Here is a 17509-nt window from a genome sequence, read left to right on the forward strand (position 1 = left end):
CTACCTTTTTTGCTTTTTGATGACAGTACACTTAAACTTTGGCTCAGTGAATGAGGCTAGTGCATATAAGGAGAATGAATATAGTGAATATGTCAAAGAGACAACAACCCCTCAGGGATGAAAAATGTTAGTTCAAAGCCAACTACAGGTCTTCAATGAACAAAAAGGAAAACCTGCAGCTGGCCCCAAAACAACACTAGACATTGCCCCTAATGTGACTAATATCCCCCAGCCTGTTGAACCTACTAAACGGGACCAATGTGGACATATGATTCATTTTGAACACAACACACTTTGAACACATAATTTGCAGCCATTACTCAACACCCATCTCCAAACAGCAATCAGTACTATTTTTTGTTGACAACATAATAACAGAATAACAGAATATAACTAATTCCTGACAATATGCACATCTCCATATGATAATCTAATACTCCATTGAGTTTCATAACAGTCCTGCAAGTCCTTAAAGAGTTGTGGACAAAGCATCAGACCAAGTTTTGCTGAAAAATGTGTAAGTTAGAAAAACAGAGGACGCTTACCCTACCAGTGCACCTGGTCCATGCTCCCAGTTTTTAGTGGAGTCTGAGTTGCTCATTTGCTTTTGTTACTATGTATGTATGGTTTTAGTTACTTTATGTTCTTTGTTGTGTATGTCTGTTTTCCGTGTCTGGTCTTTGTCCCTGGATTACATTCTTTGGATTACCGCTATAACCTTGGTTTCCTTGATTACTCTTCCAAGGGTCATCATTTCAAAGGTTCTTGTTCAAACATTTATTCCTGACAATACATGTATGCCCATCCCAATATGGTAATCTAACACCTCATTATATTTATAACATTCCTGCAAGTTGTTGAGGAAGAGTTGTGAACAACACATTTAGACCAAAGTTTTGTTGTTCTGCATCAGACTAAGTTTTGCTGAAAAATGCCTGTATTCCAACAGCTGTCATTTCTACAATTTTTTTCCAAACATAAATTCCTGACAATATGCACATCTCCATCCAGTCCTTTCCTTCAAAATTCTCAATGACTAGCCCGAATAATAGAGGACTATATAGAATTCAACTAGCCCAAAACAAGAAATGTACACATCATTTCACTAGCCTGAATCAATTTTTACTAGCCCACGGCTTCAGGCTAGTGGCTAAAGGCGAGCACTGTCCATATGGTAATCTAACACCTTATTAAATTTTATAACAATCATGCTAGTTGCTGAGGAACATTGCAGACAACACATCATACCAAGTTTCCCTGAAAAATACATAAGTTTCCACAGCCGTCATTCTACAATTTTTGTCCCTTAATATAAATTCCTGACAATATGCACATATCAATATGGTAATCTACCACCCCATTAAGTTTCATAACAATCCTGCCAGTTGTAAGGAGGAGTTGCGGACAAAACATGATGAAAAACACCTAAGTTCATCAGCCGTCATTTCTAAAAAAATTGTCAAACATTAAATTTCTGACAGTATGCACATATTAATGTGATTATATTACATCTCAAAAAGTTTCATAACAATGTTCCAAGTGGCTTAGAAAATAGTTCGGACAGATGGACAGACAGACAGGGAGAAACCTATATGCTCCCCAAACTTTGTTTGCAGGGGCATAATAATACTCAGGTTCAGTGAAATAGTTGCCTCTATATACTCCAGCAGCATAAAAGTAAACTGAACATGAAAATAAAACAAGACATACAGAGGCCAGAAATTTGTGACTTGATACAGGTGCAAAAAATGTGGTGGGTTCAAGTACTTTTGCATGATCACAACCCTCCCCCTTTTTTTCCAATGTGGAAGAAATAATAACACAATTAAACATACCTTAAAATCAATTAAAAAAAAAACATCTGAGTATAAAGAAAGGACTGTTTTTGATTGGTCAAAATATTCTAATTCTGACATAGTGCCGGTGTCCCAATGTCAGGAAGCTCGGCACTTTACTAATTTTGTGTGATTTTGAATTTATTTCTAGTCTAGTGTGTCTAAGTTATGGGGCAAAGTCCACTTGGCAAAACCAGTACACATGTTTTCAGAGGCAGGATTCTCAATAAGTAGGTGGCACCATTGAGGGCCCTCAGGACCGAACCAAGCACTGAATTGATTCTAAAACTTCCCACATACAGAATCTGTGATACGGAATCAGTACTGTGTTTGAAAAAAAAAAAAAAAAACGGATCACATCCATTACAAAAGCGCCAAATTAACCACGATTAAAGTTTGTTTATTCATACAGCCGATCACGACAAAACACATGAGGCTCCCAGGATCCTGAATTGCTCACCTGGTTAAAGTTTGTCTTTCAAGAGAAATAAATTAAACAAGGAGATGTCCAACAATTTTGACTCAAGAAGACTTTGGTAGGACTTATCATAAGGATCATTTCAGCAACTGAAAGTTTCTTTTTATCTATTATAGGTTTCAAAATATTGGCTGAAAACTGTTAAAAAACAAAAAATTAATCTTTCAAGGACAATAACTCTTACAAGGAGTCACCTGACAACTTTGATCCCTGAAGACTTTTGAAGACCTTATAATAAGAATCATTTCAGCAATTGAAAGAGTTTGGCTAAAATAACGGTTTTGAGATATATGCGAAAAACTACTGCCTGACCCCTATGTCCTATTTTTAGTAATGGGGGCCATGAATTTTGGTGGATCAAAAATCCCCACATCAGTTCTATGCAGGATATCACAAGGAACATTCATACTAAGTTTGGTTTCAATTGGTCAAGTAGTGTCAGAGGAGAAGATTTTTTAAAGAAATAACATTAAAAATAGCAAAAATCGTTGAAAAAGGGCAAAAACTCCAACATGGCTTAAAGGATTAAAACCAAAATTTGACCAGAGATAGATCTCATCATGCTGAACACTTTTACCTGTGTCAGAATTTAGCTAAACCTAACGGTTTTGGAGATATATGTGAAAAACTACCGTCTGACCCATACATTCTATTTTTAGTAATGAGGGCATGTTTTTCGACAAATCAAAAATCCCCACATAAGTATATGCAGGATACCCTAAGGAACATTTATACCAAGTTTCATTCTAATCAGCCCAATAGTTTAAGAGGAGAAGAGTACAATTGTTAATGACGCAATTTTTTAAAGTATGAAACGTGAAATAACCAAACATTTTTTTTCAATTTATTTTTTTTTTAGCAACAAGATAGCTGGCCCCAATGTCAAAGTAGATGACCAAATCGCTGGTCGCCAGCACTTATTGAGAACCCTGCAAAGGCAGACTTAGGGTTTTGGGGAATTCTACGTCATGAACTAAAGGCCCATGTACTGTTTTTAATTTTTTTTTTTTGTATCACTAAAGGGAAAACTAAAAAAAAACATTTCCTTCGTCCAAATATTATTGTTTTCATTTTTAAATAAGCTGTCTGAATTTTAAAACTGCCTGTAATATCAGCCAACAAGCTGAAAATCCAAGAGAAGTCCAAAACAAATATTCCTATAAAACTTGTCGAAATGGAAATTTTGCACAATATGATAATTTTCATAAAGTGTTATTACACTGCACAAAGTTTCAAGAGAATCCTGTGATTTTCTAAATGTTATATCTGGCAGACAGAGAGATCAGAGCCTATAAACCCTAACTTCATTTGCCAGGGTACACATTCTATAGGATATCAAGAACAAAAATCATAAACACAGAGTCGCAAGCAACTGGAAGACAATATTAGATGAGATTCTATGATTCAGTCTTTTATTTTAAAACAAATCAGAGTTCCATAGAATAACAGCAATACATGACCAATCATTTGGAAACTTTCTCCCAGCAATGTCTCTAATGAATTAATTTCAAGCTCCATCAAACCTTTCCTGATTAGAACTAGAAATCTCACCCAAGCACAAACTGTGAAATGTAATGCGTCCTGGAATCTGTGGCTAGTACAAATTGGTTTTTGCTGGATTTCCTACCAGAAAAGAGAGAACCTTGAAAAGGGAGGGGGAGGGTGACTGAGTTCTAGGAAAAGTTTTAAAATATTCCACACTTGAGCTACACTCTGAATCCCACTACTGAAAACTTCCAAACCTGAGCTACACTGATTGGAATACTGAAAACTTCAACACCTGAGCTACACTAATTAGAATACTGAAAATTAAACACCTGCCACACTGATTGGAATACTGAAAACTTCAACATCTGAGCTACATGTACATAGTACACTGATCAGAACTGAAAATTGAAAAAAAAACTGATTTGAATACTAAATAATTCAACACATAAGCTTCACTGATCTCCACTCCTGAACCACACTTATTAGAATACTGAATATCTCCACTCCTGAGCTACACTGATTAGAATACTGAATATCTCCACACCTGAGCTACACTGATCAGAATACTGAATACCTCTAAACCTGAGCTACACTGATTAGTATACTGAATACCTCCACACCTAAGCTACACTGATTAGAATACTGAATATCTCCACATCTGAGCTACACTGATAAGAATACTGAATATCTCCACTCCTGAGCAATACTGATAAGAATATTTAATACCTCCACACCTGAGCTACACTGATTAGAATACAAAATACCACTAAACTTGAGCTACACTAATAAGAATACTGAATACCTCTAAACCTGAGATACAATGATTAGATACTGAATACCTCTAAACCTGAGATACAATGATTAGATACTGAATACCTCTTAACCTGAGCTACACTGATTATAATACTGAATACCTCTAAACCTAAGCTACACTGATTAGAATACTGAATACCTCTAAACCTGAGCTACACTGATTAGAATACTGAATATCTCCACTCCTGAGTAATATTGATTAGCATACTGAATACCTCCACACCTGAGCTACACTGATTAGAATACTGAATATCTCCACACCTGAGCTACACTTATTAGAATACTGAATATCTCCACTCCTGAGCAATACTGATAAGAATATTTAATACCTCCACACCTGAGCTACACTGATTAGAATACAAAATACCTTTTAACTTGAGCTACACTGATAAGAATACTGAATACCTCTAAACCTGAGATACAATGATTAGATACTGAATATCTCTTAACCTGAGCTACACTGATTAGAATACTGAATACCTCTAAACCTGAGCTACACTGATTAGAATACTGAATACCTCTAAACCTGAGCTACACTGATTAGATACTGAATACCTCTAAACCTGAGCTACAATGATTAGAATACAGAATACCTCCAAACCTGAGATACAACGATTAGAATACAGAATACCTCTTAACCTGAGATACAATGATTAGCTACTGAATACTTACACTTCTTGTTTAAGATCAGTTCTTTGCTGTCAGTAGTTTTCTGTGTTTTCTTACACCAGTTATTTCTCGTTAGATATTATTGTATTTCTCTATTTCTCTAGATATTTTGAATTTTGAATACGTTTATCAAATACGTGTAAATCTAACATAAATGTACTTGTACCATACTAGGAAGGGGAAACATAGATGAACTATCACAGAGATTAACAGCTTTCAAGGTATTTTCACTTTTTATTACCTGCTCTACTTGAGTTGCATAAAATCTGACAACACACCTGCTTATACTACTTGCTGACAATTTGTATTTTTCACATTATTCTATGGAAATGATCCATAAAATCCTGAACTTTCTTCTGAACTGGCTTGTTTCAACTAACCAGGACTGCTACTGTACATCAAAACAATTTCAAAACTCTGCTTTATACAAAAAATTATTAGAGAGAATTCGACAATTTCAGAGGAAATAATTACCCTCTTTCCCCAAGACCAAATTTGATCCTGCAACTCTGAGACAGACTTTTAGATCAACTACCAGAGTACAAATAACCTCAGAAACATTTTTATCCAGAAAATGTGTAATGATAGAACATGATAATTCAATACAATGGTTTACACATCATTAGTAGAGAACTGTTCCACTAATTATTTATACTCCATGGGCAATTAGATAAATGGCCCACAAAAACCTGAACTGATGCATGACAAGATAAGTAAATGTGAATCTCAAAGGGATGCTTGATTCATTTTATTCTTATTTTAGGTACCTTGCATAAATATTACATTTACAAACTGGACACTTAAAAGTATCCTGATAATTAAATAAACTGGATGATTATGGGTTTGACCTGTTTAAAAATGAAATGCTCAATACATGTGAGCTTTTAAGCAGACAACGTGGGCATTTAGTAATGAAATGCTGAATAAAAGCAATCTTTGAAGGATCTTACCTTTGTATTTGAAAATAAATTAATTTGAGATAAATACTGTAATCTGATTGGTTAAAATAATTTTGTTATATCTCAATGGATAAAACAATATTGACACGCCCCTATTCAGTTAAATTCAGAGCTATTTTGTCTATTGTTATATTTTGTTTATTGCACTTCACGTGATAAACAACATGCACATGGAAAATTTGTTACTTTTCAATAGACAAAATTTTGATTATTGCCAATTCTTAAATATTAACCAGGCTCCAAGCAACCTGAATTTTTCACATATTTATTATTATAAAGAAAATAGTTACAAAATCCAAATAATGACGATTTATTTATTATAAGGGCAACAATTATATAACAGAAGTTTATGTAGAGGGCATTATCATGATATATTAAATACCCAAGGGCCAGTGATATTGCCCAAAACATTGCCTAAAGCCATGCTGAGGCAAGAATATGATCACTGTTGAAAGCAATATCCCTTCTTAAAGCAATTCATTGATTAATTATGCCCTCTACATGAGCAATTACATTTATGTATTGTGTTTATTTCATTAAAGAGGACATTATCATGTGGTAATATCCTCCTGACATTTTAATGCTGTTAAATTAATACCATGTGATCATATTTTAACCAGTAAGAACAGCATATTTTTCTCTTATTTGAAATGGTTCCAATTAAATATTTGTGTTGGCCTGGTCATAATTTATTACATACATGTAAATGAAAATTTCTTTTCATTTGTCATAGTTTTCAAGATAATAGTCAACAACTGCAATACACTGGATTTTGTCTAATTGTGTAATTGTTCTGATGATGAGTTGTTATTCAACTTCAACCCAATAGAATTCATTAAGGAAAGTCATATATAGTTTTACCCTAACTGATTTACAATTTGAAGTAAGCTCCTTTACCCATGTTCTAAAAATAGCCTACATAATCAGCATAAATATATTATTTCAAAAGTTCATCTTGATACAATCCACTCAGTGGCTTCAGAGAAAAGATTACAGAAGAAGATTTATGACAATAGCCAACTGTGAACAAGTAAGATGGATGCTATGAAATGACAAAAGATCACATGATCTTTAATTCCAAGTAGGCAAAAAGTGTGGGCAGTGTTGGCAAATTTCCACTGTTAAAACATTGTAATGCCTTATTTAAAGTGGGTATCAGTTGTAATTTTAACTTCTACTATTTTTTCAACACTATGCAAACATATGCTTTAATTCATCGAAAAGTTACTTACCTTTAATACTACCATATAATTACTATGAAATGCTGTAACTACTAACTTCCAATAAAGAAACATGCCAGACTTTTGAACTGAGTTGTACCTACATGATTCAGCATGCAAGAGTTTAGAACTGACTTGTACCTACCTGACCAAGCTTCTTTCAATAGTCTGTATATCATCCAAGGTCTTGATTACCTGAAAATAGAGGTTAATACACAGTTTCAACTAATTACAATAATATCAGAAAATGTATGGGTTTTATCCAAAAAGTGTAGTCATGCAGAATCAATTTTCTTATCTGTAAAACTCCATTATTTATATTTATCCATTATGTGCAGTCATGCATGTCACATTTCAACCTTCACTTGCAACACATGTAAACTGCATCAGATGATGCACCTACTAAGATCATGTCATGCAGGTTGCCATATTATTGCAGATTTGAATTAGATTTAAAAACATGCAGTACAAGGACTTAGCAGCCACATTACAATGTTTTCATTACACAAAAGTATTACATCATATCACCAGTATTTCATTTTGTCTCCGAGTTGTATGTTACATACAGTTGAAACTTTCTCTGGTACTTGGTTAAATAGACCTACTGCTAAAAGATAATTGAGTTAAACTACTCAAAGCTCATGTTTAATTATTTCATGTAGTCTCAACCTTTCAAAAAAGACAGAATTGTATAATAGACTCTGAACATCATATAGCCTAATTTAGTCAATTAATGCCATCAATTTGCATCTGTTGGCTATCCCCCAAAAATGAAACTGTTTTATTGCTCAAATTTCTGTGTGGTGGGGCAAAGCTTGATTCTCTTACAGAGACTGAAACCTGAACAGAGAGGCAAGTGTGGACACTTCATTCAATCTTCTATTGAAATTTACAGGATTAAACATTTGCCTTATATGACCCAATATCTCTAATATGAATAAGGAGGAGTTTCAACAGGTCCAGGAACCCTTAAAAAATCAAAATCAAGTTACAAGAATTACAAATAGGCAAGAAGATGGATGGAAAATGTAAATCTAGTTTACAATTTTGATGTGTTTGTTATTACAAAAAATGCAATTGGATTAAAATTACCATAAGTAAAACATGCATTATGAAACTTTTTACATAACTAAAGCCACACTTTTGTAATTTATTGGTTTACGTTTTTTTGACTGGAAGGAATCAGGTGGGTTGATCAGAAAAAATTTGAAATAAATTGGGAACCAGAAATGCATATCTACTTTTTTATATTCTAAATAAAAACATTTTTGTTTTTGTTTCCAAAGATTCCATCATATAACCTGACATATTTTGGAAGTGGGATTATAATCTACTGTATGTACGTTCACATCATTTATAAACAGAAATTGCCATTCCAATTTTTAATCCAATAAATTCAATGTGCAATACCTAAACAATGTTAATTTCCCTTATTGTTTTGTATCCATAGCATTCCTAACAGTATGACATAGTTAATAGCTTAAAATAGATATGGTGAGTTAAGTCAAAATCAAAGTGGAAATCTGAGTTATAATACAGAGTTGGTCAAAAACATGTACTGTTTAATTCAACATTTAGTATTGTTTTGGTGTAAACAAATTGTATAACAGAAGGGCTTGGTGAAAAGTAAATATCATAAAAAAAAAAAAAAAAAAAAAAAACCTAAAAAGTACAGGAAGAATTCAGGGACAGGGAATTGAGTATACAGATAGATTTCCTGAAAAAGAAAAGAAAACAATGTTGTTTTTTTACATTTGTCTTCTTTTTTCATTTAACAATTTCACTGAGACTACATAACCTTTTTAAAAAGTAGTATACAAATTAAAATGACTTATGATTTTTAAATCTAAAAAAATACATTAAAAACTGGTCATTTGTCATTACTTGGAAGACAATGAAACTTTTTTCACTATGATTTGCCTTTAACATTATCCTGTGATTCAAAAATTGTTTAAATTACTTATTAAATTTCAAAAATAATGGAGGATGAAATGGTCTTCAGAAAAAAAGACAACAAATTATGTTTTTAATGAATTTTCTCAGCTCTCTTGTCTTGCATATTTCTTCACAAAACATCATAGCTTTGATTTTCCTGCCAATTATCTCCCCTTTATTTATGTACTTCCTGTTGAGAATAAAAAAATTCATGAGGTTTTTGATATAAATCATTTACAGGAACTGTTTACATTATTTTCAATTAAATGTATTTTGAAATATGGAATTTTCTCAAAATCACTACGATTAAAATTGCATTTTTGACAGAAATGACAAAATTGCAATTTTCAAATGAAGGCAAATATTTCTTGAAGTTACATTTACAGTACAAATGTAAGTGTCCAAATACTTAATATGTAGATATTGCATACATTTCTGGTATGGAACTTGTATGTGTTTAAATTTCAGAGAGATCCATTAAGTGTATACAGCAGCAATACGGACAACTATACCTCCAAAAACTACAGGGCCCTTTCCCATGTCCCAAAGAACAAAGTGTTAAAACTTTGAAAAGATCTGTAGTTTACTAAATTTAACAGGACACCAACGAAACCAACAACAACATGGTATATACAATTATATGACAGAAAAAATGTTTTTCAGTCGTTTCAAATGAATACAGTACTGAGATTCAATATATTGGATATGGCGAATAAGTCAAAAAGACAACAACCTCACAGGGATGAAAAATGTCAGATCAAGGCCACCCATGAGTCAGCAATGAACAAGAGGAAACCCTCAGACTAGAAGGCAAGCTGCAGCTGGCCCCTTAACAATATTATACAATAGTACAGTGAAATAGTTCTTCCTTGCACAACAAAACATGTAAATGCAAGATTTATATACTTTATCAATCATATTCTTCAAATATGGAGTTCTTCAAACCTTACTATAGGACACATAAAACCTCACGACACAACCTAAAATATCAATAAGAATTAATTTCATAACGAGACACAATTTTGTTCCTTATAAAAGCCACCCATGCAGAATATCCAATCCTTTGACATTTTCATGCTCGTCACACACAGTATTGTAATTTACAGAATAAATGATCCTTAAAGCAGAGAACAAAGTATTAAGCGTCTAATGAAAATTCATGAATCAAGTCATGCACACACTGACTTTATATCAGATTCGCCTCAGTTAGTGTGACAATAGCATTAATGAATATCTGGGAAACATATTGCCTCATATATCGATATATATCTTAATGTTACATTTTTTCTTTTTTACTGAAGTATTGAAATTAAAACAGTTTATACCTTTCTCCACAATAAATTTCACATAAATCATTGTACTTATATGTAACAGTGATTTGATTTCACTTATAACACAATGCTCAACAATGACACAAATATGGCTTTTCAGCATGTGTAATATGCATTTATGCTTTCATAAATTTCATGTAAAAGCTCTTTGCATATTTTATGGCTTGAATATATAACTGAGAATCCATGAATTACTGTATTACATGTACATGCAGAGTTAGAAATAGTAGCTTGTCCGCCAGCCTGAGACTGGCTATTTTTTGGCAGGGCTAGCTAATTTTAGCAAAAATCTATATAACCATATAGTAAATGTATTGAAAAATTGTATTCAGGACTGGCTTTAATTTGAGTCAGTTTATTACCCTGGTATATGAAGTTCAAGCTAAACATCCCTACAGTAAATGACATGGGCCATATTTCCTAGGATATTCTGACCTCAAGTGGGGCCAATTTCAAAAATTGTTTGAAAGACCAGATTTTCATTGAAATTTATGGAAACTAGAGGCTCTAAATTGCTCACCTGGAATATTTGGAATAATATGGTTGTATCATTTGATCCAGTGAAACAAAAAGTAAATAATTTGAAAAGGTCCTGAGACATGTATCATTCCTACCACTTACTAAGCCACCGAAGTCAGACAAAAAAATGGATCATTTGTAGAGGGCATTGAGGTCAACTTATCTATCAAGTCCTAAACTTGATTTTCAAAAATTGGAGAATCAAAAGACCATAATGTCTGTACTTGTACATCGTAATTTGTGCCAGATATTAGGCACTTGGACCTTACTAAGGTTGAGGAGAGCTTACAATCACTGCACCATACTTGACAAGAGTAATATAAAAGAACAACAACAAAAAAATCAAGGGAATTAACGTACATATACTGCAAACATATGAACTGACTGATATTATCAGACAAGTAAAATGCAAATACATGTACATGTACAAAGATGTAACATCCTTGATCAATCATTAGATGTTTAAATGGATTAGCTCCATCTTATTAAGCAGACAAAATAAAATTTGTTCTTGAATTAAATCCATACTAATCACAAAATGCCACTAACAATGCAAACCTAAGACAGAACTATTCAGACATACTTTTGTTTACAATGGCCCATTTCATTGAAATACCATCCCAAATAAAATAAGACGTGCAAAAGGAATAAGTCTTTTTTTAAGCAGAAATTAAAAATCTTCCTAATGGAACAACAAGCTAAAGAATTTACATGTACTACCAGGGTATAATGTTTAATGATAATTTTATTTGCATACACATAAGTATTACATGTTTATGCTAGTACATGTGTATTCATTTTGTGGCATTCAGTGGTGGATCCAGAGGGGATGCAGGGGGTTGGCACTCCCCTTTTTTATTGAAAAATTTGTCATTTTCATGAGTAAATATGTAAAAAAATGGAAAATAATATCCTAGCATCCCTCTTTTCAAAGTGTCTGGACTTGCCTCTGGCATAGTAATTTATCTGTATTTTTGTTTGTTTTGTGAAAGAGCTTCGGGGAAGATTAGATCTGTGTTACCCTCTTGAAATAAAGTAGTATTATTATTATTCTACATGTATATTAAGAATTCACGTAAATTGTTAAAGCTTACTTAGTATGTTATGTAAGGCTACAGAAGACCAGATTTGAAGACAAATCATACAGAAGCCAACAGAAATCCTACGGCTTTTAAAACATATGATCAATGTCAGTGCTGTCGCTGAAGAATGAACAGTATTGTTTTTGAAATCATAGGAGAAAATGGTAATTTACTTTAGAAGTCATTAAGGACGAATAATACACGAGTCACTGAACTGCAATAAACAAAATGAAGTAAAATCCATTTACAAAGACGTGATGGATGCTTCTTGGCTCATGGCTATGACATCCTTGTTACGTTGCCTAGCCAACCAAATCATGAGTGAAGCCAGCGGAACAAGACAATTCACGCCTGGATAAGATGTAAGGAACTTCAAACAAGGTTCAGTGTAATGAATTTTCATCTTACAAAAAAAAAGATTTTTTAATTAATTTTGTGGGTAATAAACATTGATGAGAATTAAAGAAATAAGTGAAAAGAGATGTTATTTGCAGATTCTAGTTTTGATTTCATCACTGATCATTTATATCAGATATATTAATAAGTGGAGAGGACAACAAAAGTATTTTTGCAGATGCTAAAATTGCTAGAAATTCTTCAAAATAAATACCACCATTAGTCCGTGTAAACTTCAATGTGTTAATTTACAGTTCTTCAGTCCTTCAACTTCAGAAACTACAGCCTCAAACAATCTCTACAACAGTGACACGGGGTGGTCATGCAAGACAAATTGTAACCCTAATGATTCTAAACAACTGACCTGTTTGCAGTTTCTCACTATTGTTAATTATCCATAGGCAAAACGAAAGTGGGAAAATACATTTGTACATGTACATTGTAGATAGTTTTGGCATTAACTCCAAAAAAAATGTATAACTTTTGACCAAACGGAGAAATTGAAGACCTTAAGAAAAAAATGCTCGGTCTCTTTTATTCTTAGAAATACATATGAATAACCAAAACTGAAAGAGTAACCAAGGGAACCAAGATTCTAGCGGAAATCATAAGAATGTAATCCAGGGACAAAGACCAGACATGGAAAACAGACAAATACAACAAAGAACATAAAATAACCAAAATAATACATACAAGGTAGCAAAAGTAAATTAAAAACTGGAAGCATGGACCAGGTGCCGAGTTGCTCATATAAAGTCAAATCCATGGTAGACAAAGAGGAGAGGTAAACTATGACACGTTGAACAAATCAGTGTTCATGGTGTAAATGGATATACAGTTATGATCCACAAGTTCTTGATAACGACCATAGATCTTCTTTAGAGAATAGAGTTTCCCTCACATAAACGTAGCTAAATTGGCCATTTGTTTACAACACAAACATGACAAATTAAAATTTTAAACTACATACATGTACATCATGTATATCAAAGATGACCATACCAAAATTGAGCTTCATTAAATTAATGGTTTCAATAGGTAGTTTTTAAAAAGATAACAGACAATGATAGAAGCATACAAATGTATATTCTAACATTCATTGCTCTGTTGGGTTAGCTATACAGTAAAAACCAAAGTTACAGTTGCATGTAGATCTCAATAAAATAATGGACACAGCAACTGGTTTGGACACAATATAACACAAAACTTGAAAGTCAATTAAAAATTTTCAAAAACCTTAAAACAAGGTACATGTATTATTTGAATTTGGAATTATTGATTTAAGAGTAAAAAAAAATACTTATAAAACTAACCCTTACTAAGGGGGTCAGTCATGCCGTCGTGACTTAGGGGTTAGTTTCTGATATCTAACTAATCTTACCCCTCGGCCATGTCTGCATGACTAACCCCCTTAGTAAGGGTTAGTGTTAAAATTTTTTTTTTTTTGGTAATTTTTCAATTCCAAAATAACTCGAAGTTAAAATAATACCTAGTTTTAAAGATATCTGAAGTCTTTTTGAAAACTGCACACAAGGATTCTTATATATAAGGTATCCAATAAAGAATTGCGATATAGGACCGAAAATAAACAATAGTCCAGTTATCATCTGGACATCAGGAAATGCATGTGTCTGGTCCCCATTTTTGGCCCCTAATTTCTAAAGTTCAAGTTTTTACCCCAAAAATCAAGGCTGAAGTAAAAAATATTGTGGAACAATATAACTGACATTCCTAAGCTTTCACTGGTGTTATATATTTGAACTCTATGAAATATAATGAGAATGGGTATGGTGAATATGTCAAAGAGATACATATAACAACCCAGTGTCAGTTCCAGGCCATTCATTGGTCTTCAATGAATGACGAGGAAACTCTCGCACCACAGGATAGGATGTAGCTGGCCCCAAAACATCATCATACACAGGTAAGATAAAAGTAAACCCCAGGAAATGACATTAACTTTCTTTTAAAACTGCATGGTCCTTTCAGGAAAGTCAATATTACAGTATTATTGCACATAATTTTCCATATTGACTTAATATTGGTCTGTGGCTAGCCATATTGGAATGAGGCCTAGCTGAAGTCCAATATGACTAGCCATGGACCAATAACTGAGCCAATATGGAAAACCTTATGCAATTATACATTTAATGACGAACTAGTCCAATACGTCATTTTGGCCAAATGCCAATATAGATCTTAACCAGCCAATATGATGTATTGGATTGGTAAAAGTCGTATTGGACACCTAAATCCTGTATTGGCACACTTTTGTATTTTACTGATAGTTTTGACCACACTAAGGCTAATATTGAAACGTTAGTCAATAAACTTATTTGACTTGCAGAGTTGCTTTTAAAAAATGCTTATCCATTCCTGAATCGTCTGAATATAGCTGAAATATTGCTGCTTGGACGTTAAACCCCAACAATCAATCAATCAACCATTCCAGAAATGTGTCTGAAGAGCACCTTAATGAAATTTAGGTTGCTTTCTTATACATACAATTCCGCTTGCTGTAAATTTTACTTGTCTTGGGCAATATATATAGGACTTCAATTAACAAGATATACTCAGAACCCTAATAAATAAGAGCAATCATACATATATACTTCCCACAACCTAATTTTGAAATCTTAACAATATTTACATTTGAATTAGTCAAATGGACAACAACACCTTCTGGATTTGCAGATATAATATATTTAGGCCAAAAAAAAGAACTGTCTGTTACAGGTTTCCCGACCGACCCAATTTTTTCTCCCGACCCTAATACATTTTTTCTCCCAAATTAACAAAATTGGCAATTTCCTCCAATTTCCGGTAAAACCGAAAGTATGTTTAAAACCAGGTCACAATAGCATTTGAATAGGGAACAGATTTATATCACATAAATCCAAGCGTAATACTGATGATGAGCACAATGGAAGCCACGAGTATCGTGGCACTAAAATATAATAAATGCTGCACCAAGAAAGCAAATCTCTCGTGTCAGCGCTTCCAAATAGACTGATTGTACTTACGGAGCTTTTTGAGCTCTATCATGAAGAAGTTGACACAAAAACATTTCAAATAACTGTTGCCACTTATTTTACGGTGCCAGACATACGTTTGTACATCTATAACATACAGGTCAGACATTCTTCATACTAAAGGTTTAATAAAACAAATGAATGAAACATTCTGATAACACTTTATTCATATAAATATGCATTTGTCACTTTGTCTTTCAAAAAATACATCAATGAACAGAGAAATTTGTAACTTTTTAAAATATATTTGCAGGTAACATTTTAAAATACAGTGTACTTATATTTTGTTCAAAATTCCTACAAAAAATAAGTGCATCGTAATAAAAGACATGATTAATAGGTGTGTATGTTAAAAATTAAACTTTCTATCAACCATAGCATTCCCACAGGTACCCTCCCTCTGGATTTCTAACAAACCTAAAGAAAGACAGTGTTGGTTTATTTTTTCAATTTAATATTTACATTTGTACATTTTAATGTATGGCCTCCCAGAGGCACATCCTCAAAATCTTCTAACACCTAAGCACTTGTACGTGAACCACTGTATCATAGTCATTAAATAGGGATCAAGTACTGATCTTGGTGCACTATTTTGATCACATTAATTCTGTCCCTTGAAGGTTTTTTTGTAATTTTTAAACCACAACAGCTTTCTAACCACAAAACAATTCAGTCTGCCCCTTAACACACTTGAAAGGAATAGTGCTAACAAGGATCTTTTATATTTAATTCCTTATTTGGTGCTAAACAGGCCCCAGACTTCCACGACGGGGTGTCATAGACAAGTATCTGCATCCACTTTTAATATAAAACCCCAGTACAAAACTAGTGCAGTCAATTCTGCGACTTTCGCAAAGCAGACACATTCACGTGAAAATATTTCTACAAAAGATTTAAAAGGAAAGGAAGGATGTTTACCACTTTAAAATGTCACAAAAATCGCCCCTTCCCTGCATACCCCGGCTTTATTGTTAAACTGAAACATTCCCTAATCGCACAACGAAAATACAAATCAACAGAGAACAGACATATACAATTGTAAACATAAATCTTACAGAGAATCATACGCTCGACCTACCATCCATAACTGGGGACGTCCTCCGGAGTCATGGTGCGTTTCGCCTGATCAAATAACCTTCCCTTATCACACAGGTCACGGCTGGATAATTTATCACTGTTTATCAACAGAAACTAGGTCAGTGATATTGTATAAGTATATACACTTACTTGACTACAGTTATTGATTTTTTTTGTCCGCCGCAGTGCAACCATGTGTCTTAAATTTCATGCTTGGTTAGTTCATCAAGCAGGTGCGTGACTGCTGATGTTGCTGCGGTTTCTATAAATTCATGATATTTGCTCCGATCTCAGAGGATAAACATTAAGAAAGTATTCGGCCACTTCTTTTCAATGTAAAACCATACTATTTAAATGCCAATTGAGTACTTTTCAACAGATTTTGAAGAAATTTTTACCAATACAGAGAAACATGTCAAATATTAAACTATTGTAGTTCGAGAGGTGCCAGAGCGGAGAACAAAAAAAAAAAATCCGTGTCGTATTAATTAATTCTGTTGAAAATGGTGTCATCAATTGTCTTGGTGATTAAGTACCAATATTCCTAGTCAAAGTGGCAATGTGAGCTATTACCATCACTAAGGGTCTGTCGTCGTCAGTCGTCGTTAACAATATTTCAAAAGTCTTCTTCTCTGACACTATTTGACCAATTAGAACTAAACTTGGTATGCATGT

General features: G+C 33.3%; 1 protein-coding gene across 5 annotated transcripts in view; it reads right to left on the reverse strand.

The window, feature by feature from the left end:
- Positions 1 to 17081, reverse strand: part of LOC148601723 (uncharacterized) — a 58975-nt gene extending 41894 nt beyond the window's left edge. For 2 of the 5 annotated variants that reach the window (XM_088554902.1, XM_088554893.1), the window contains exons 1-2: positions 16836 to 16961; positions 7608 to 7657 (exon numbers count right to left, since the gene is read on the reverse strand). The gene's annotated coding sequence lies outside the window, so the exon portion shown is untranslated. Of the gene's footprint in view, positions 1 to 7607; positions 7658 to 15748; positions 15847 to 16812; positions 16962 to 16984 lie in introns of those variants that run through there. The other 3 variants (XM_088554895.1, XM_088554894.1, XM_088554897.1) reach the window with 3 other exon arrangements.
- Between the last annotated feature and the right edge of the window lie 428 nt (positions 17082 to 17509).

Source organism: Perna viridis, chromosome 12 (assembly GCF_037379345.1).
Source record: "Perna viridis isolate PV_CMFRI_1.1 ecotype Kerala chromosome 12, ASM3737934v1, whole genome shotgun sequence".
NCBI classification, from domain to species: domain Eukaryota; kingdom Metazoa; phylum Mollusca; class Bivalvia; order Mytilida; family Mytilidae; genus Perna; species Perna viridis.